General features: G+C 43.4%; 1 protein-coding gene across 2 annotated transcripts in view; it reads right to left on the reverse strand.

Annotated features, from left to right (window-relative positions):
- Nucleotides 1-19065, reverse strand: part of ANXA4 (annexin A4) — a 65720-nt gene extending 46655 nt beyond the window's left edge. The window contains exons 1-2 of one of the 2 annotated variants that reach the window (XM_023515312.1): nt 18916-19065; nt 15107-15186 (exon numbers count right to left, since the gene is read on the reverse strand). The gene's annotated coding sequence lies outside the window, so the exon portion shown is untranslated. The remainder of the gene's footprint in view (nt 1-15106; nt 15187-18915) is intronic. The other variant, XM_003793443.3, reaches the window with a different exon arrangement.
- Nucleotides 19066-22583: the final 3518 nt, after the last annotated feature.

A 22583-nucleotide genomic window follows, 5' to 3' on the forward strand; every position in this document is an offset into this window, starting at 1 on the left:
TTTTTTTTTTTGGTTGCAGCCATCATTGTTGTTTTTTTTGGCGGGCCCAGGCTGGATTCCAACCCGCCATCTTAGGTGTATGTGGCTGGCGCCTTAGCCGCTTGAGCCACAGAGGATTACTTTGAAACATTTGTCAAAGCCCTGCCCTAAGGAAAGGTTGGGTTCAGTGGTCCAGGGGTCATTTATTTTTCTGCGCTGTGACGATAAATTTCATTCATCTAATACCCCTTGCTCTGATTGTATGGTGGCCAAGCAACTTGTGGACTAGAGTTTGGCTTCCTAACTGAACCTGTCTACCAATACTGGAGTACATGGATTTTTTTTTTTTTTTTTGAGACAGAGTCTCACTCTGTCACAATGGGTAGAATGCCGTGCCATCATAGTTTACAGCAAGTTCCAAATCTTGAGTTTGAAAAATCCTCTTGCCTCAGGCTCTGGAATAGCTGGAACTACAGGTGCCCAACAGCACGCTCAGCTAATTTTTCTATTTTTAGTAGAGATGGGGTCTCACTCTTGCTCAAGCTGGTCTTGAACTCCTGAGCTCAAGTGATCCACCTGCTTCAGCCTCCCAGAGTGCTGGGATTATAGGCATGAGACGCTGCACCCAGACAGCAATTTATTTCTTAATGTAAATAAATAAATCAGTAACATGTGTGTGGTGAACCTGATAAATAGAGCCCCTTCCCAAGAGTGGAACCCCTTCTTGGCATGCTGAGGAATACAGTGTCTCTGGGGCTGCTGTTTGCTGCCCTGTAATGAGTTTCCCCTGGTAATGGGTGATCTCCTTGAGACCCCAACTGAACTGCGCAGCCCATATTTGATTCTGAACGCTGACCCACATCTTAGCACAGGCAACCCGAGAGTATATTCTGAAGGGACTTGCTGGGCTCATGATTTATTCTTACTGAATCCTTCTCTTTCCTGGAAGAGCACATGTGTGTGAGTCATTCACCATTTTTCTTTGGTATATGGTTTCATTTTACATCCCACAAGGATGACTAAACCACTGTTTTAAAGACTTTCAGAGGGTACGACTGGGCTCCACCCAAGCACTAAAGGTTTTCAAAACCATCTATGAAGTAGGAACATGAAAATAATTCTTTTTTTTTTCCAGCTTTTTTTCCCCTTGTACCTTAGAGCTTTCTAGAGGTAAAGGAAGCTTTGTTGCAGTGACGGGGTTTGCAGGGAGAAATAAACTTTTCCAAACATTTATTCAAAGGCAAAATGTATAAGCTAAACGAATACAAATACTTGGAGACCTAGCTGCTAAGCAATCAGGTAAAAATCTATTCTAACCCAGAACTAGCGAGTTATTCACAGCACTGTGGAGGACAATCATAATAATTTCAATCCACAAATAATTCAAATAACACATTTTACGTGTAATTTGAACATCCCACTCCTTTTCTCCCCTTCCCACATCATACTAAAGTCTATTAAAGTTTTCATTCTACTCCAGTGATTCCTTTGTCTAATAGGTAGAGGAAGGAAGGAAGGAACATTTATTAAATACTCCTTTGCATTATCTTAATTAAGTTCCCCAATAACTATCAGAGCAGTGATTATTATTTTTACTTTACAAGTTAAAAACTGAGACTTAGAAAAGTAGTGTGATTTGCCTGAGGTCATACAGTTTGGCACATGGCTGGAATGGAATCTAACACCCAGCTTGTCTGACTGGAAAACCTGCCAGGAATAGAATAATGAAAACTGGCTGTGGTGAGTTCTATTTTGTGTTAAGTAGTAACATTACATAACATTACATGTTATGAAAATGAAAGGAGAGCCAAGGTGGCCTAAATGACTGCTGGGAAAGGGGACTGGGTCCTGCATGCTTAGCTCAATCCCTGCATTGTTAAACATCTGCTCTCAGTTTCCCCAGGCGGAAGTTTCAAGAAGGACATAAATAAATCAAAGTAAGCTTTGATAAGCTTTATAGACGTGTAGGTGCCCCACCTTATTTGTCTGCTTACTGTATTCAGCTTGCATCATAATAGTACTTCAGATTTTCTTCTTTTTTTTGAGACAGAGTCTCACTGTGTTGCCCAGGTTAGAGTGCCCTGCCTCAGCCTAGTCACAGCAACTTCGAACTCCTGAGTTCAGGAGATCCTCCTGCCTCAGCCTCTCAAACAGCTGGCACTACAGGTGCCTGTCATAATGCCCAGACTAGTACTTTGGATTTTTTGTTGTTGTCCTTGTTATCTGAGTGACTCCTAGCACCACCTGTGGACTACAGACATTTGGAATTCTGGTTGGCTATTTTTTCATTATTGGTGGAGGGGGTTTGTTTGTTTTTCCTTTTTTTTTTTTTAAACTCTTCTGCCTTTGAATTGCAGACAAATTGGATTCCCTCCATCTCAGGCCAGTGACAGCAGAGACAAGAAGTTGATGTAGAAGCATTGCTGATCACTGCTCACTATCATGGGACTGATCTGATAGTTTACTGATGTCTCATATTCATTCATTCATTCCCTCATTCCACCAACCTTACCTGAATGCCTGCCCCACACCAGGTACCAGTGTAGGTGTTAAAAGGCACGCTTTAATGTCCATTTGTCTACCTCTCATAACAGAATGTTAACCTTTATGCCTTGTCTAAGAGTAACCTACCATTTTAAAAAAAAGTCTTAGGGGCGGTTGGTGATGACTTGGTTGAAATTCCTTCCTATTGCGAGGACTTTACAATCTTTCTCAGTAGTCATCTCCCAACTTCTAGTCACCCTCTCTCTGGCTATGGGGCTCACTTCCCCATGGCAGGCTTTGCCACTGCTATGCAGCTCTAAGAGTCAGGAGGTGACCTTTCATTCCTTGTCCTATCCTTTGGAGCTAAAAGGACTTTATTTTAAATCATTTATTGACCATTTAGTCATATTGAATGCTTAGATATTTTATCCATATTATATCATTTTGTCCACTCATTGTCCAGTGAATTGGATGTGATAATTTAAGTGTTAGAGAAGTTAAGCATAGGATCCAAGGTCCCTCAGGGGTAGGTAATAAAAGCTACGTTCTCACAGGTCTGTCTGACTCTAGAGACTTCATATCATACCATGCCAAATACATGTATGTAAAATGTATTATACATGTATAATTATGTATAAAGGTAGCTGACAATTCTAGAAGCTTTTAGAATAAAAATGAAATAGGCTCTGCACCTGTGGCTCAAGTGGCTAAGGCACCAGCCACATACACCTAAGGTGACAGGTTCGAATCCAGCCCGGGCCTGCCAAACAACAATGACGGCTGCAACCAAAAAATAGCCGGGTGCTGTGGTGGGCGCCTGTGGTCCCAGCTACTTGGGAGGCGGAAGCAGGAGACTCACTTGAGCCCAGGAGTTGGAGGTTGCCGTGAGCTATGATGCAACGGCACTCTACCCAGGGGGACAGCTTGAGGCGCTGTCTCAAAAAAAAAAAGAATAACAATGAAATAAAAACTTTAAATTGCCACATATATCTTGCTGAGCTAAACACTTCCTTGTTCTTTAACAAGCTGGGCGCAAGAAAACAAAGCAGTAACCAAAACAAGAACATTCCTCTCCCAGACTTATCAGACAGCAACTAGACCACACTGTGAGTGGCAGGCAGATAGCTCCCAGTCAAAAGTGTTTAGTCCTAGGCTGGTGGCCATTTCAAGAAAACAACACATTTCTAACTCTCACGCACCCGGCCCTAATTCAGTCATACAGGCTTTGTAGTGGGAGAACAATGCGCACGGCTCTGTGATAATGTCTCTTTGAGCAGACACATGGTCAGAGTCTTGCCATCTCCAGCTAGGAGGGAAGTAAGGATTCTACCCAAACACATTCTGTACCTGCCCTTGTAATAGCTCAGTATTTAGCTCAGGTGGGAAGATCATGGCTGATCCAACCACAGTTTAAAAGTGCTCACAGCCTGCTTCAGAGACCGGCTGATGTGCTGTGCCCCTGGAGCAGTCTGTGCCCAGTGTCAAAGGAGGTTGGATATAATGACCCCATTCAGTTACGTTTATTCTAACGTTAGCAATATTAAGATTATCCAGTATATACTGGTAGGGAGAGAAAGGAATGTCAAACATTGCTTGTCTAGCTTTTGTGATGAACTGAAAACATGGTGGACTTTCATTCAAAGCCTAAGACGTGGTAATATTTTCCCAGCCCTATATAGCAGGTGCTTATACTATGAGGCAGCTCCCATCCAGACTTAAAAGTGCACTTCTTCTTTTGATCACCCAGAAATGATTTTCCCCTATTTCAGATCAAAAGGTCAAGCAAACCACAGGTAAGAGAGCAATTCCAAGGTTGAATGGAAGTATACAAAGAAAGCAGGAGTAGAAATGGAGGAGAAATTCTTGCCTCCAGAGGGAGTGACTTTCTGCCAGGGTGGGGCTGTCACCAGGGAGAGGACTTCAGTGAGCACCCAGACAACTCCTTCCTTTTATAGAAAGAAAACTGCCCTATCTACAGGCAAGTGATGGGACCACCTCCTGGGTAATGTACATGGTAATAACATGTTAGCTTCTTTCGGATGACCCAAGGTCTGGGAGGTGTTGCCATCATGGGAAGCACAGATTCACCCTGGAACAGGAGAATCCATGTTATCCTTCTGATGAAAACCAGTAAAGCAAAGGTCTAAATCTAATGATGGCACAGCCAATGAGCATTTTACCCCAATTTTTAAGCGTTTTTTTAAAAATATGAACTCCTTAACAAAAAACAACTCATCAAACTAACCATTTAAGATCTATACATTTGATGATCCACACTACTGGTGCTGATCTCCAGTTGTTCTCTGTTCTGTTAGCACAGATATGTCCATCTGCATGTGGGCCAACCCAGTGTCTACTCAAGGTTCACAAACTATAGGCCACCATATCCTGAGACCAAATTCCAAGGTTGACCAGTACTCTTTTTCCTTTTTTTGAGACAGTCTCACTGTTACCCAGGCTGGAGTGCACTGGCATCATCATAGCTCTCAGCAATCTCAAATTCCTGGACTCCAATAATCCTCCTGCCTCAGCCTCCCAAGCAACTGGGACAGACACATACTATTATGCCTGGTTAATTTTTATATTTTTCTGTAGAGATGGGGGGTCTCGTTGTTCAGGCTGGTCTTGAACTCCTGACCTCAAGCAATCCTCCTGCCTTGGCCTCCCAGAGTACCAGGATTACAGGCATGAGCCACTGTGCCTGACCTGATCAGTACTCTTGGTATCTTCTCTTGTCTTAGCAAGGATGAAACAAGAAGAGCAACACATCGGAAAAACTAAGAACCCTGAATCTAGCATATGGTCTTTCTCTTATAACCTTTTCCAGGCAATTAACACTCACTCCGTCTTTCTTTACAAAATCCTTGTGATAGAGGGAAATAAAACAGACTGGATCCAAATGTGAGACTGAAGTACAGAGGTGTGGGGAAAAGGGAACCCTTACACCTTGCTAGTGGGAATGTAAATTAGCACAGCCATTATTGAAAACATTATGGCATTTCCTCAAAAAATTAAAAACAGAATTACCATATTATCTAGCAATTCCATTTCTGGCATTTAGCCAAAAGATTTGAAATTAGCACATTGAAGAGATGTCTGCACTCCTATGTTCATTGCAGCACTGTGCACAATAGCCAAGTTATGGAATCAACCTAAGTTATCCATTAATAGGTGAACTGATAAAGAAATTATGCCATTTATCCACAGTGGAATATTATTCAGCTTTTATTTTTATGTATTTATTTTTTTGAGACAGAGTCTCACTATATTGCCCTCAGTGGGCAACACTGACCAGAGTGCTGTGGCATCACAGCTCACAGCAACCTCAAACTCTTGGGCTTAAGCGATTATCTTGCCTTAGCCTCTCAAGTAGCTGGGACTACAGGCGCCCGCCACAACGCCTGGTTATTTTTTTGTTGCAGTTGTCGTTGTTTAGCAGGCCCAGGCTGGGTTTGAACCTGCCAGCCTTGGTGCACGTAGCTGGCACTGTAACCACTGTGCTACGGGTGCCAAGTCTATTATTCAGCTTTTAAAAAGAAAATTTTGTCCTTTGCAACAACGTAGATGGATTTGGAGAACTTTGTACTAAGTAAAATAAGCCAGGCACAGAAAAAGTAATACTGCATGCTCTTTGTTCTTTTTAGTTCAACTGAAGAACTAAAGAATTAAACAGAAGGAAAATTTTTTTTTCTTTGAAATACACTGCACAGTGTGGAGAATATAATAAATAACAGGTCATGCATTTGAAAATCACTAAAAGTAAATTTCAAAAGTTTTTACCACGAAAAATAAGTATTCAAGATGATGGATATCTTAAAATGCTGACTTAGTTCTTCCAGTGCATTCATAAATCAAAACATCACTTTGTACCCCCCAAATATATACAACTCTAATTTACAATTAAAAATAAAACTAAAAAATACGAACGTATTGGGGGGAAGGGATTTACAGGGAGTCAGTGATAAAGCCAGAAGAGTTGCCTGCAGCTAGATACCCAGGCTTGATGCAGCCCCGTCCTTTCCCTCTGGCTGTAAAGGTACATCATCACCTCTATTTTCCCATGACGGAAAACTCTCTTTCTGGACGAGCAGGAAAAGCAGCCCAGTTCTCCCCCACAGATTTACACTGGCTCAACCCTGGATTTCCGGAAGTCAGCATAGCATAAACATAGCTTTCTTCAAAGTCTCGTTTTTTTGCCCTGCAAATAATCAAGATTCAGTTTTGTGGGCAACCCCTTCTCCTACTGGCTCAGCGACTCCCAGACAGGGCCAGGGCGGAGTTCAGTTCCCAAATCTTTCCAGAATTCAAGCTGACTCTAGCAGAAGAACACAAAAACAGAGCTGTTAAAATCCTTCCACGGGGCATTTCTGATTCACATAGGGAACTTGCTATTTCTGACACAGCCTCTTCCAATTTCTCATTCAAAATCTCCTGAAGCCATGGGAGGAAAAGGGGAGAAACTCGTGGCAAAACTGAAAAGACTACAGAGAAGCTGAGAGGAACTGAAACTAATTTAAGGCAGATGGAGCTGGATGGCATGGGGTGTGTGTGTGTGTGTGTGTGTGAAAGAGAGAGAGAGAGAGAGAGGAATAGAGACAGTAGGGAGGTGGGTTATAACTCTCTACCAGCTCTGTATGCTGTGGGGATCCATCTAGAAAACTCCACCATGAAGTGTGAGGATCTGTGAGGTAGCCCAACTGCTGGCCCTACTCACCTCCAAACAGGCCAAGAAGTGTTGTGGCGGAAGCCACACTGCCAGAGTGGATTCAGGCGTGATCAGTAAGAAGTCTGGAAGAAATGTATGCTGGGAGGTATTTTACAGATACATATATTTTTTAATTTTCATCTTTTTTTCCTCAAAGAACCAGACATTAGGGGGAAAAAACACACACACACAGAAGCAGAGAAGAACAAAAAGAATACCAGCTCAAAACTGGGAATTAAGCCAGGCACTCTACCAACAACCCCTCTCCCGCAGTACAGCTCATGGTAACACAAAAACGTACATAGGGTGGGACTAAGGGGGTGGTAAAAGGTACATAGGGTGGTTTTGTTTGTTTGTTTGGTTGGTTGGTTGGTTGGTTTTGAGACAGAGCCTCACTCTATTGCCCAGGCTAGAACACAATGGCCTCAGCCTAGCTCACAGCAACCTCAAACTCCTGGGCTCAAGAGATCCTCCTGCCTCAGCCTCCTGAGTAGCTCGGACTATAGGCACCTGCCACAACACCTGGCTATTTTTACTGGAGATGGGTCTTGCTCTTGCTCAGCCTGGTCTCAAACTCTTGAGCTCAAGCAATCCTCCCTATTTTTTGACACGTAGTCTCTATAAGCCAACACAGTAGCCTTAAGCCCCACATTACTGAGGAACCAAAATATGGCTAGAGTGACCAAGAAAATAAATTTTAAATTTGGCCTCCTTTTAATTAAATTTAAATTTTAAAATTGGTGCAGCATAAATATCTTCCCATTTCACACAGCTTTATTGCGTTGGTAGGGAAGGCTACCACTTCCCTTTTAGGCGTTGTATACATAGAGAAGCTGTTGGTCCGTGGCAGCTTTTTTTCTAGTATTACACGTAATCACTCATTGTATCACTTTGATCAAATATTTTAATGTGTTTTTGAATGTATGTTACAGAGAGCACAAGGAACACCGACACCAATGTTGTCACTGTAATTAAATTTATTTATTTTAATTATAACACAATCATTTTCTAGTTTAAAAGGAATGGACACATTGTAACATTCAAAACAAAGACCAATGTTAAAACTGAGTGGAGTGGCAGGAGCATTACGAGTGGCAGAGCAAAGAAGAAGAGACCAAGCTGATGTGAGAGTTAGTGAATTTAACTTGGACAGATATAGTAAGTAGGCTTTTCACTTCAAAGTCAAATTCTTCTAAAAGAAGATCAACCAGTTTTTTTAATTTAAATGCAAATATTAAAGGAAAATTATTTTTAGATACTTGATTTAGTTATTGGAAAAATTTTAAGTATATTAGAAATAATTTGATCATGTGAATTTACATGAAAACTGTACATTTTAGGAAATCTAAATAGAAATCAAGTATTTCTGATACTTGAAATTTAGCATTCAATCTCAGATGTGCTGTAAGTATAAAATATATACCAGATTATTAAGACTTAGTATGAAAAGAAGCCTGTAAAATACCTTATTAATAATTTTTATGTTGATTACATATGAAATGATACTTTGAATATATTTGGTAAAATAGTCTGCATTATTAAAGTTAATTTTTCCTGTCTCTTTTTAATTTTTGTTGTGTGTGTGGGTTTTTTTCTTGAGACAGTCTCACTATGTTGCCCTTGGTAGAGTGCCTTGGCATCACAGCTCACAGCAAGCTCTAACTCTTAGGCTTAAGCAATTCTCTTGCCTCAGCCTCCCAAGTAGCTGAGACTATAGGCACCTGCCACAGTGCCCGGCTATTTTTTGTTGCAGTTGCCATTGTTGGTTAGCTGGCCCAGGCCAGGTTCGAACTTGCCAACTTTGGTGTATGTGGCTGGCACTGTAACCACTGTGCTACGGTCGCCGAACCCAGCTATTTTTTGGTTGCAGTTGTCATTGTTGTGATACCCACCAGCCTTGGTATATGTGGCCGGTGCCCCACTCACTGAGCTATAGGCGCTAAGTCAATAGACTGTCTCTTTAAACTTCCTCCTCAACACAAAAAAACTTATTTATCGTTTTAGCGTCTTCATTTCCCCATGTGATTAAATAAAAGAAGAAAAACACACTATAGACCTATGACAACATGCTGGAGAACAAGGGAAAAGGAACAAAGCCTCAGAATGTTTAAAGAATCTATCCCTGAAAATAATCCACTCAATCATTCAGAAGAAACCCTCAGGAAACTACTGTAAAGCTGGGTGATGAACAGCTACAGGGGGGTTCATTTTGCTATTCTCTCACTTGCACATATATTGAAAAATGTCCATAAGAAAACTTCTTAAAGGCCTTAAAGCACTTCTTCGAGGTGGCTCACGCCTGTAATCCTAGCACTCTGGGAGGTCTAGGCGGATGGATTGTCTGAGTCACAGGTTCAAGACCAGCCTCAGCCAGAGTGACACCCTGTCTCTACAAAAGAGCCAAGTGTTGTGGTGGGTGCCTGTAGTCCCAGTTACTTGGGAGACTAAGACAAGAGAATCACTTGAGCCCAGGAATTTGAGATGCTGTGAGCTATGACACTACAGGACTCTACTGAGGATGACAAAGTAAGACTCTGTCTCAAAAAAAAAAAAAAAGAAAGAAAAGAAAACTTTTCAAAAGTGACTCTTATCCACTACTAAAACAATAATTTTATTTTATTTCTACTAGTTTTTTCCCACCCTTTTCATTTAACAGTTGAGGGAATTCACCATGAGGTACGTTATAGTAATTTGCTTACTATATGACTCATCTTGTTTCCCCTGCTAAACTCAGCCAAACCTCGTTTTATTTTAGGCATAGCAAAAACACCCAAAGGCAGGGCTGTTTGGAAAAGTCTAGGATTCCATTTTTAAAAGATGGGTTGGTAGCTCCCAAGTGACTGGTGCTTTATTCCTGCAAACTTAAGCTAACCCTGCCTCATAAGGCCAGGGATGTGCGGATAAACTCAACGGCTGGCTCTCCAAGGAAAGAAAATCCCAAATGTTTAGCCCTTTCTTTGGTGTGAATATTTCTACCAATATCTCACGTTACTAATGTGACCAATTTTAAGTGACTAATATGATGTCACTAAACATGGAGTTGGGAATAAATGGGCAGTAGCACACTGGTATATACTATTTCCTCTATACAGATATAATAGACACACATTTAAAAATGAATAATTAAAAAGCAGGAAAAGAATGCAAGGTGATTCTGATGCATTCTCAAGTTTGAGAACCCCAATTCTATAGCAGTAATTCTAGACTCCTAATTAGGCAGGGGTTTTATGCAACTACTGATGCTTAAACAGGGTCCCCAAACCACCCTATGGATATTTCTTGAGTGCAGACTGCCACTTATGATCTTACTCAAGTATAAGGGAATGGGGAGAGGGGTAAATTATATTAATCAGGGAGCAAGACATGACACTTTTAAAAATATCCATATAAACATCACTTAAGAAATGTGCTTGCCAAAGATTATTTAAACAGTAGATTTCTTAAAACTATTCACTGAGGCAAGCACGCATTACTCTCGGCAGGCCTGTTCTGTTATTTTATGATATCTGTGAAACTCCAAATGAAATTCTCTTCCTACACATGGGTGTTGGCATAGGCTGTGATGGAGATCATTCAGACTAAGAATCCAGAACAAGAACTGAATTTCAGGCTCGGCGCCTGTGGCTCAAGAGGCTAAGGCGCCAGCCACACACACCTAGGGTGGTGGGTTCGAATCCCCAGCCCGGGCCCGCCAAACAACAATGATGGCTGCAACCAAAAAATGGCCAGGCGTTGTGGCGGGCGCCTGTGGTCCCAGCTACTTGGGAGGCGGAGGCAGGAGACTCGCTTGAGCCCAGGAGTTGGAGGTTGCTGTGAGCGTGATGCCATGGCACTCTACCCAGGGGGATAGCTTGAGGCTCCGTCTCAAAAAAAAAAAAAAAAAGAACTGAATTTCAGTCCCTGCTCTGCCCTCCAGATTTAACCCCACCTACAAGAGCTGGTTTATTTTGGCAAAAAATTGGGATAGTAGAGGTTATTGCACAGGATTTCTGTGAGAATCAGCAACAATATCAACCTCTATTATACCCTCCTTCTTCTTAAGAGATTCTTCCTTCTGTTTAGGGATTCAGTTTGGTAAACCAGGAGGAAATAATGATGGGTCCAAGGCAACTCCATTTCAACTGCCATGGTTTAGGAGTGGTCATATGATCCATTTCTAGTCAAAGAGAAATAAAGACAAACCAGCCAGGCAGGTACAAAGAAAGATTTTCCCCCAAGCTAAAACAACAGAGTCAACTAGGCCAGTTCTCCCTTTCTTCTGGCTTTGGTTATTGTCAGGACATGACATGTAGAACTATGGCTTGAAAAGAATATTTAATATAGACTGTAAGGCAGCTAGCATGGAGGGAAGTCCTCAAATTCAAAGTGCACAAAAATCACTGAGGGGCAAGACCCTGTACTCTTGGCTTGAGTCAGCAAGTCCTGCATTGGTGCTAGAGACACCATTAGTCAAGTTTTAATAAGCACTGCTGGTATTCTCATTACCTTAGTTCAGGCTCTGATTCTTACACAGTTGGTCTTCAGACTCCAGTTCCAAAAATGCTACTTGCTGTGTGCTATGAGTACACACAGCCCTTACTTAAGTATTCATTTCACCCCTATCATGTACAACGCATCGCAGGAGAAACAAAGATGGAGGAGATGTGATCTTGCTCTCAGGGAGCTTGTAAGCTGGTAAGGGAAACAGCATGGGTAAACTCATCTCATCACAAAGCAGCACACACGAACTCTGCAGAGTGGGCAGAGACAAGGTCCCCCTGAGAAGTTCAAAGAGCTCTCATTTGACTGAGGCTTTGAACAATAATAAGATTTCAACAGGGAAAGTGTTTTCCAGGCAGAGAACAATGAAAATGAAGCTTTAGTCGTGATTACAAACGGTAACTTAATCAAAAAGAGTGCTCGGTTTGGAGTTGAGCTAGAGCTTCAGGACACCACAAAGGCAGGAAGGGCTGCAAAAGCAATTTTCAAAACCAGATCATTTTGTGGCAGGCCAAACTTAGAGTCTGGACTAAAATTTATAGGCTATGAGAAATCTCCCATTCATTCAGCACACCTTTAGCAAGCACCCACTACGGGCTCAGCACTAGGCTCACCAGAGGTTGGCAGCTGCATAGCCCCTACCCTCAGTGGAGCACAAAGCTGAGTGGAGGAGGCAGGCGTGTGATCAGACATAGTAAAGTGTGGACAGTCCTGTGCTGGAGCAATCACAGAGAAAGACAGAAACACCTGGGAGAGGCCTCTAACCCAGATTAAGTCAATTGGGGAAGAAGACCATGTCCAAGATGAACACTGAGTTGGTGAGACTTAAGTAGGGAAGCAAGGAGTCACGTTTCTCCAAGGCTGAATCTCTGCCTTAGTTTTCTTCCTCGTACTCAGTTCTTTCATATTTATCAAAAAAAATATTTATTACATACCAGAGCCAGGAACTGGAACATTTGCAAAAGGAAACAGATTTACAATCCAGGCCAGCAGTTCTTAATACCAGACCTTGACCTTGTAGGACCCATCCCCAATACTGTGCCTACCAGAATGACCTTAGTTTTTAAAGGGACTCCAGCTCCACCTCTGGGACAAGGCACTAAGACAGACAAGCCACTCCTGTAGAGTGCTTTGGTCATGTTTTCTCATCTCCACGCCTGTGCATAAACCCTTCTTCTCAATATAAAGCTTCCCTCTCCAGGAAGCCTTCTTGGACCACCCATGATGGAGTTAGGTGAACCTGCCATTATTCCATAGCAGTCTATGCCCTGCTATCAAACCACTTATACAGTCCCATGATTTTTGAATTGTTGATTTACTTATCTCAGTAAGGATGGGGTCTGTGTGTTTCTACTGCCTGTCACATTATAAACTTATATATTATAAATTTCTCCTTTTGGCAGAGGCCATTAACCTCCAAGGTGCTGAGCTCCCTGGCCTTTAGGTGCTCCTGATATAAGATTCCCCCACTTAGGACTGGACAGGGATTTCCCCATTCTCTAGGCCCAAGTGAGCTCAAAAATCAGACCCCCATTTCCAGGCACAAATAGGCTGCCTTTTCCAGGCCACACCCTCTGGGCTCTAACAAGATCATGAACAAAGCATGAGACCGTCTTTGGGTGCTTCCACCTTGACTGGGGAGCATATACCCCAATCCCCTCCCTGAGACAAAAACTGCAAAGACCTAATAACATTGTCCCAGGGGAGGGACTGCATTCAACTTTGAAAGGATATTTTTCCACCTACCAAATCCTAGCCAAAATGTAATTCTCCAAACAATATATACCCCCTAGACAAAGGACCCAGGGAGACTTCCGACTTGGATCTTCCCCTTTGCCAGAAGTACTGGTGCTTTTTTACTGCTTCTGTATTCCTTTCTGTCTAATAAAATCCTATCTTACCACTGATCTGTGGTACATGGGTTCATTCTTTGAATCCCCAAGACCAAGGACCTACTGAAGAAGAAATTCCGGTAATGCTGCCCTATATCACACTCTCACAAGAATGGCCACCAGAATCATGAGCACCTTGTCCTCATTTAGTCTCTGCTCTCCACTCCCCTTCCATCAGCTGAACAACTCCTGGATACTTAGAATGACCCAGATCAACATCGAGTTCATCTTTGGACATAGATTCTATCTCTTCCCCCCAAAAGAATCCAGCCCCATAGTCAGCCTCCTCTCCTAGCCCTGCTATTTTTAGCTTATTCCTTGACTTTTAAACCATTATATAGTATTAAGAATGGTAGATCATGGGATATAGAATCTTAAAACCAAGCCAAATCCTGGCTGTACCACTTGCCAATATGTGACTTTGAAAAATTACTCAACTCTTTGGTGCTTCAGTTTCCTCATCTGTACACTGGTGACAATAATACTAGCACCCACCTAATATGGGTGAAAATTTAATAAAATAACATGCCAGGTGTTTGGCCCAGGGCCAAGCTCATAGGAAACACTTGTTGAACATGAGCTATTAATATGTAATACCAGTGGTATAGACAGGCAGAGCCCTCACAGACTAAGACACGGTGTGGCTGAAGAGCGAGGGTCCAGGCTCCCTTAGTACTCATGACCTAATACCACTGTGATGACTTTCTCTGGCAAAGGGCCCTGCCCTAGCAGGTCTATCTAGTCTACAGGCCCTGACTTTGCTTCTTTGCTTCTGCAGCTAAAAATACACTGGAAAAAATAGAGGTTTCCCCACTAACCAACTTGAGGCACCTTATATTCTTTGGGGAACCAACTGAAGTATCGTCAAATGAATCAATAATACAAATGAAACATATGGCAAAGATGAGCAGTGGCAATTTCATCTCATGGGAAACCATTGCATGCTAGCTCTTTGTATACATAGAGGAAGGAAGGGAAGGAAGGAAGATGGAAGGAAGTCTATCATCATATGCCAATTTTGAGATTGGAAAATTTGATAATTACTCATTAAGGTACTATCTGCAACTCTCTATTTTAAAAAAAATTTTAATAGGTAATACTTAAACATGATAAAAAATTCAAATAGCACACAAAGGTATATTATGTGTAATGGTAAGTGTGTAAGACTTTCCTTCCCCCTCTCTCCAGGAAGCCACTGTTATAATTTTCCCATCTATCCTCCCAGAAATATTTAATGCACTAATAAGCATATAAGAATATAAGTGGTGTCCATCATCTTTATGAAAGAAATGGTAGCAAAATATATATCTTTAATATCATTCTGTATCAGATCTGACCTGCAATCACTTTTAACACCTGGATAGTATTGCACTGCATGGATGTTCCATAATTTAGCCAGAAACAGATACAGACTGATATTTAGGTTGTTTCCAATATTTTTCTACTATATACAAACTACAATGTATGTATCTGCTGGGGCACAGAAACTGATAGCCCAAAACGTGGCACTTAGACATACAGAATTGAAGAAGCTGCACCAATGTCTCTCCTGCCTCTCCCCACTCACTCAGGTCTCTCAATCCCGTCTCTCCCAAAGCTCAGGATGAAGGTGAAGGTGTTCTCTGAAGTTCCCTTGAGACAGGATACCTGGAAAAGGTGAGGTTTAAGAGAACAGAGGTCTTCTCCAGGAGATCCCACAGATACACCTGTGAGGTCTACCCCATGGTGACTCAGCTCTAAGAATGTAGAAATTTAACTTCCCGGGATATGGAAACTAAGGCTTACTTCCACTTCTGTGAAAGCCCAGAGTTCTGTAAAAGCAGAGCCCACTTCTCCAGCTTGATTCAAACTGACCAATGAGAAAGGTATCTGTGGGCCAGAACTTTTTGACTGGAGATAAAAAGAAGACTGAGCCAGTCAGGAGCCCAGACATTTTGGGACTCTGTCTGTTGCTGCTCTGCTGCCTGAAATAAAGCCTTTCCTGTTTTAAACATAATGTTTGGTGCTCTTTCTCTCCATTGAGCCTCGTCTTCCTGCAGCAAGCACCCTTATGTACCTAAAGTCTGCCAAAGAAGGAAACAATCACCTTTGGTCCCTTACTTGAGCTTTAATTAACTGAACTCTTATGACAGGAAGAAAGAGTGAAATCTGTCAGTGCACAGGCACAGACTTTTGTCACAAACCACTGTCTGCTCTAACAGCCCAACAAGCTTTGTCCCAGGCTACTGTATGTTCTCCAAGCCCATTGAATTCCCCTAAAAATCATTTACTAACCCCCTAAAATCATCCTCCCTTTTTCATCTCTTTTCCATAACAAGTCGCAGGGGTCCTCAAATTTTTTAAACAGGGGGCCAGTTCACTGTCCCTCAGACTATTGGAGGGCCGGACTACGGGCCCTGGGACCAGTCGGCTACTAAGCAGGACAGGCAGTGGTAGCAAAAACACCCGGCGAGCCAGATAAATGTCCTAGGTGGGCTGCATGTGGCCTGTGGGCCGTAGTTTGAGGATGCCTGAAGTAGAGTATATAAGCATCTGTATCCCATTGCAATACTGAGCAATCACTTTGTGATTTTCCCTGATGCACACTAATAAATTTGTATGCTTTTCCTCCAGTTAATCTCCTTTGGTAAGTTGATTTTTCATTAAGCCTTCAGAAGACAAAGGGGAAGATTTCCCTTGGCCTCAGCAATAATTTTATACAATATTTTAAACAATCTTGTGCATGAAGCAATGTTTTGACTGCCTCACATTAGGTCAGGTGTGGAATATGCCACTTACGGCATCACATCAGCACTCAAGAAGTTTTGGATTGGGGGCATTTTGCATTTTAGATATTTGGATGCTCAACCTTTATCCATGATTGGGTTTAGAAGGGTACCTATAAACTCCCAGAAACTGTATGAAAAATGTTAAATATGTTTACTTAAGAGGAATCACGGCTTTCATGAGATACTTACAGGGGTCTGTGACTCTAAGAAAGATAAGAACCAGAGTCAACACATCTTTGCAAAGCATCAAAAGCAGCAACAGCCAGGAAACCACAAATCCAAATCCCAAATCACTATGCACCGAGCTCTGATGGAGTCATAGTAGGCAGAGAGGATAAGAGAATAAGCGCTGGCATCCCGGCAGCAGGATGTAAGCCTCAGTTCACAAGTGGTCTAAACTTGACCAAAAACCATGACTTGGAGCCTTGGGATTCTCATCTGTAAACTAATGTTAATAATCCTTCTCTGGCTAAAGTGAATATTAAATAAGATAGCCCAAAATTAGTATTATTCAAAGTTGCTCCAGGGAGGGCATTCAAACTGCTTGCATAAGTTAGCCCTAATTGCAGTGAAAACAAACCCTCAGGGGCTAGGTTTAGGCTGAATTACAGCCCAAAGCTCAACCTAAACACTTTTGAAGTTTCTTGTTTTAGATTAAAAAGGTATATAGGCAGTCCCCAGTTACAATGAGATAGGTTCTGTAGGTTTGTTCTTAACTTGAATTTGTATGTAAGTTGGAACAGGTAGATTTACCTATTACCTGTAACAGCTTCTGTTCATAAGTACGAGTCATATGATAGTTGGATGTTTGTAACTCAGAGAATTACTGTACTAGCCTCCATTAATAAGTGCAGGTGGTAAGTAAGTCAGACATTTGTAACTTGGGGACTGGCTGTACAGTTTTTGGATTTTATTCCAGTGCTTTTGTCCTCAAACATGTGGGTAAATTGATATCCCAGGACATCTGCCCCCTTGTTTGTTCTGAAGCTTCAGGTACTCCCTGGCACCTTGTACACCAGCCCCAGTACCTGCCATTCACCTTGCTCTCCTTTGAAGAACAGGCTTAGTCTACAAGCAGATACGCAAGATCAAGAATGGCTAAAGAAGAAACATGCCACTGTGGAATAGAAGAGTTGGTTATGCCAAAAAATAAAAATAAATAAAGAAACGTGCCACTGGACCTAGGGATGACCAGGAAGCTTATGCTTTAATGCTGAGGGATAGTGTGGTCCAGCTTGACTGCGCATCTTACTTTCGAAATTGCTTTTCTTTCTTTCTTTTTTTTTTCCTGAGACAGAGTCTCATTCTGTTGCCCCAGCCTAGAGTGCTCTGGCATCATTGCTCACAGCAACCTCAAACTCTTGGGCTCAACAGATCCTCTTGCCTTAGCTTCCCAAGGATGAAAATGGGACTACAGGTACCCACCCGAATGCCTGGTTAGTTTTTCTATTTATAGCAGAGATGGGTCTTGCTTTGCTCAGGCTGGTCTTGAACTCCTGGGCTTAAGGAATCCTCCTGCCTCAGTCTCCCACAGTGCTAGGATTACAGGCGTGACCTTCTAAATTACTTTCAAAGAAAAATTATCCCTAAGCAAATGCAGGAACATCTAGGAGGGAAATTCATAGATACCCTTGATCCAGAAAGTGTGTGTTTGTCTGCAAGCATATATGTGGCGTAGGGAGTGTACTTGTGTGTTTAGCCCCAAATGAATAGAAAGCTGACCTGAACTGAATGAGGATGGCCTTGGCCGGATATGGATCAGGGAAGTCAGTAGCTCTTGGGTGGCTGGAGTTACCCATTTTCTCACTAACTTCCTATTCTACCTCTCTGTCATCAATTAAAACGCCAGGGCATGGCTAAACAGTTACGTGCAGCCAAACAGGCAGGTGGGGTGTACTGGATAATTTGACGAGGGCGCCCTATCCATCCTTCACACTCTGAGCTGAGAGAGGAGAGGCCCAGTTTTCGTGAGAGATGAGTTACTCGGTACCCACAGTACTCCAAACAGCTCGCAGAAGACTGCATGGACTTGGGGAGCACGTCCAGTTGGCAGATGTTGACAAGCAACCCTCTTTGGCCCCAAAGTCTCCAGCTGTTCAAAGCCAGGCCAAAAGGGTGAGCTACTGGCCAGCTCAAGTCACGGAGCTCGTGATTCCTACGTGCCAGGCACTGTGCGGAGGGCATTGGATACCGGACAGAGAAAGTGGTAAGAAACTCGGAGAAAAACGTTTCTTAAATGGAGTAAAGAAACTACTTAAATTAAACCGTAAGCGGTATTAGAGCGAGTGAGCTCCAGGAAATGTTAATTAAATCTTTTCTGATTCTCCAACCCAGCACAAGGACTCAATAAATAACTGCTGCGGTCTCTGACCGGCGTCCCGAGCTGTAGAACCGCTCTGGAAGTCCTTCTGGATGGTGCTGGTGAGTAAGGGCCGGGTTTGCCTCCCTCCTGCCACGGGGAGCGAGCCCGGGGCCGCCCGCCACGCCCCAGCCCGTGGCGCCCGGGCCCGCCTGCAGGCCGGCGGGCACCCTCTCCCGGGCGCGGCGCGGGCCCGGGTATCCCCGCGAGGCTCTCCCGAGCCAGGACCCCCGGCCAAGAGCCCCTTACCTCTCCTGCGGAGGCCGGGCTGCGCTAGTCCTCTGCGGCAGCTGAGGTCGCACCCTGGTCTGGCCCGGACTGCGGGTCTTATCCTGGACGGATCCGCCCCACTTGGGGTGGAGACTGAGCTGGAGTTCCTGGTTGTCCCTTTGCCCACTGGACCGGAAAATCCCTCTGGGGTGAAGAGCACCTGGGACTTTGGGTAGGGATCGCCGGGTCAGGTGCCGGGGGGTGGGGGTGGAGGGGCTGGCCTTGTTTCCCCACCTCCCGCTGGAGTTGCACCTGGCACGTGCCTGCGTCCCAAAAGATGGCCACTCCCGCTGGGTCTCCCGCCTTGTTCCTTCTCGCGGGCCGCACAGCAACCTGACCTCCACCGCATCGCCAGCCCCGATCCGGCCCCCACAGAGTGGGAGCGGTGGGGTTCTTCGCGTCTCGGTGTCCAGGTGCCCCCACACCCTCGTAGGGCCAAGTCCCGGCGGCCTCTCCCGGTCCCTCCCTGCGCCGGCCGCACCCAGCTCTGCCGCGAGCCTGAGTGGCGCTGGGACTCCAAGCTTCCTCCCGGGGAAACTGCGCTTTCTCTCGGCCGCAGGCTCGCGCCAAACCTGCGGCGGAGAAAAGTAGAAAGTGAAATCTGAACGGCACGTTTCATTTCCTTCTTTTACACAAAAACATACATGCCAAAAAGTTTCCATCAGTTTCACATTTCCCTTGAGGGATGCAATTCCCTTTCTTTGTGCGACCAGCAGGCCCAGGAAGGCTTTGGGAGTAGGACTGGGAGCAGCCCCGGATCCCTCTACCGGGGGTGTCCAACCTGCGCCTGGGGCTGGGGTAGGGGGTGCATGCTGTCTGATATCATGAAAAATATGCTTGGACTTTTAAAAATTATTTGTTAATTAGCTTTGGTTAGTGTGTATTTAACTTGTGGCCCAAGACAACTCTTATTCTTCCAATATGTAGCAGAAAAGAAAAAAGCCTGGACACCTCTTTAAGTGGGTTTAGTACCTGTCAGTAGCTCATAGGTTCAGCTTGGCACAGCGCTCGCCCTTTGTAACACAGTTTTGTATGCTGGTCCCTGCTTCCCCTGCTCTATCCAGGCCTCTTGGAGCCACCAGCTAGGTCTAGGTCATTTTCCTACCTATGTCCAGTACCAATTCTGGCATGTAATAGGTGTTCAGTGAATTCTTGCAGAATGAATTCATTGATTCTACAGGCAAATTCAGAGTGTATTTAATAGAGGATAGCTAGCTTTGGTGTTTTGCTTCAGACAGGGTCTCACTCTGTTGCTAAGTGTAGTAGCATCATAACTCACTGCTACCTCCAGCTCCTGGACTCCAGTGATCCTCCTGCCTCAGCCTCCCAAGTAGTAGGGATTAAAAGTACTCACCACCACCATTACCAGCTAATTATTTTTACTTGTAGAGAGTCAGAGACTCACTGTGTTGCTCAGGTTGGTCTCAAGCAATCCTCCTGCTTAGGCCTCCTAAAGTGCTAGGATTGCAGGTGTGAACGACTGCTCCCAGCCCAGAGGCCAGCTTTTATGGTGCACAAAAGGAAAGGAATAAATGTGTGGTGCTCTTCATCTTCCAGCACTCCCAAGGGGATCAGTCAGACTGAAGCTAAACCTCAGCAGAAACCACATCTTTGTTCAGTTTCTCCCTCTCCCCTATCGTATTTCCCTCGCTTACTCAGAGGCTTCTCCTGAGAATACCCTCACTAATGCACAGCCACTAGACTCCCGATGTCAGGCTGTGTTTCTAGGGAACCTGATCTAAGACAGGGTATTTTAAAAATTTATACAATTGTCAAAATTAAAGACTCAAAGAAGCCTTTAGATTGAAAACATTAGAATAAACGCATGTATATTTTCCTCCACTGCCTCTTGAAATCCAACTAAAGCAAGAGTAGGTTTTTCAGAAATCTCACAAAGACAAGAAATAAGAGAGGAAAAATAGACATTTTTGGAGCCTAGAAAGCACACGGACTGGTAGCAATTGACTCTGCAGACCCGAGGAAGCTGACTCCTAAGCCAAGGAGTAGAAAAAGCCAAGAAGCAACATGATATTGTAGAATTGTTCAGGATACCGAGTTCACTGCACTAGGACCTTCTGAAAGTGGATACATAGGTAAGATTAAGAGCAGGAGAATGCGTGGTAAGTGTGTGTGAGAAGCAATCAGCATTCCTAACATTGCATAGCTGCCCGTCTCCTCTCCCACAGGTGGAGCATGTTCTCTAAAGCAGGTGTAGGAGATAAGCTCCCCTTGCTCAGACATGGCAGAAGCTCCAAAAAACACCATCAAGCAGGTAAAGCAGAAGGTCTCTAGGACTGGGTAAGGACCACGCAGAGCCAAAGTGTCCTGGTTGTCTTAGGCCACCTAGAAAACTACCCCAAAGCTCCATGACTCAAAACAATGACCATTTTCTTCTATCTTATGATTTTGCAGATCTGAATTTGAATACAGTTTGACTGGGCAATTTCTCTGTTTCACGTGGCATCAACAAAGGTCACTTGGTGGTATTCAGCTGGCAGATGGGCCAGACGAGAGGATTCACATATGTGGTACCATGGCAAGGAGAGACGGAAGGTTGGTCTCAGCTGGTACTGTCAACTGGAGCACCTACCTACACATGCTCTCTCTGCATGGTGGTCTCAAGGTAATCATTTACTTCATGGAGGCTCTAGAAGGGTTACTCCAAGAAACCCAAGATGTTATGAGGCCTCTTATCATCGAGGCTTGGGAGCTATGGAACATTATTTCTGCTGTATTCTGTGGGTCATGCAAGCCACCAAGACCAGCCTAAATTTGAGGGAAGGGGATTAGGTTCCATTACTGAAAGGCGGGAAAGGGGAATTTACAAAAACTTTGAAGCCATCTTTAATCTGGGCCACTAGATTAACACAAGAGTGGGGCTGCTGTACAGAAAGGGAAGACCCATACGAAACTTGATAGGATAGATATTGAGCTGCTTGGTATTCTTCCTCCATTTGACTCCTAGAACACTGGCAGCCAGGATTATACTAAGTAGGATGGGGAATTTGGAATACTCTTCTCTTGAGAATTGAAAAGACCTAAAGAGACTGTAATCATTTACTCAACGAAACTGAAGCACCTGTCAGTAAATGCACCCTTATTAAGTACCACCCACTTATACATGCACCCAGAGCTTCCAGATCTCATTCTTAAGGTTGCTAGATAAAATATACACTGGGTTAAACTGGAATTTCAGATAAAGAACAAATAACTTTCTACTAAAATTTAAAATACTTATATGCTATAAGTATATCCTAAACATTGCGTGAGACATTCATACCAAAATTGTTTATTATTTAAACTCAAATAGGTATCCTATATTGTTTAGTTTTTTGCTAAATCTGGAACACTTAAATAAGAACAAATAGCTGAAGGTCATCAGAATTTAAGGGAAGGATCTGATGTGTAAAATAGAACCCAAAATATACAAACAAGAAAAAAGAAACTCAGAAAAAACAATCTATATAGAGAGAAGAAAATGTTGAGAAATCTATCAATATTATTGATCTCCTTTATTTAAGATAGAATAAAATAGGACAGATACATTAAGAGAGGAATACTGGGGTGGCGTCTGTGGCTCAAAAGAGTAGGGCTCCAGCCCCATATACCAGAGGTGGCAGGTTCAAACCTGGCCCCAGCCAAAAAAA

The sequence above is a fragment of the Otolemur garnettii genome, unplaced genomic scaffold, assembly GCF_000181295.1.
Source record: "Otolemur garnettii isolate 467f Iridium unplaced genomic scaffold, OtoGar3 scaffold00068, whole genome shotgun sequence".
NCBI lineage: Eukaryota > Metazoa > Chordata > Mammalia > Primates > Galagidae > Otolemur > Otolemur garnettii.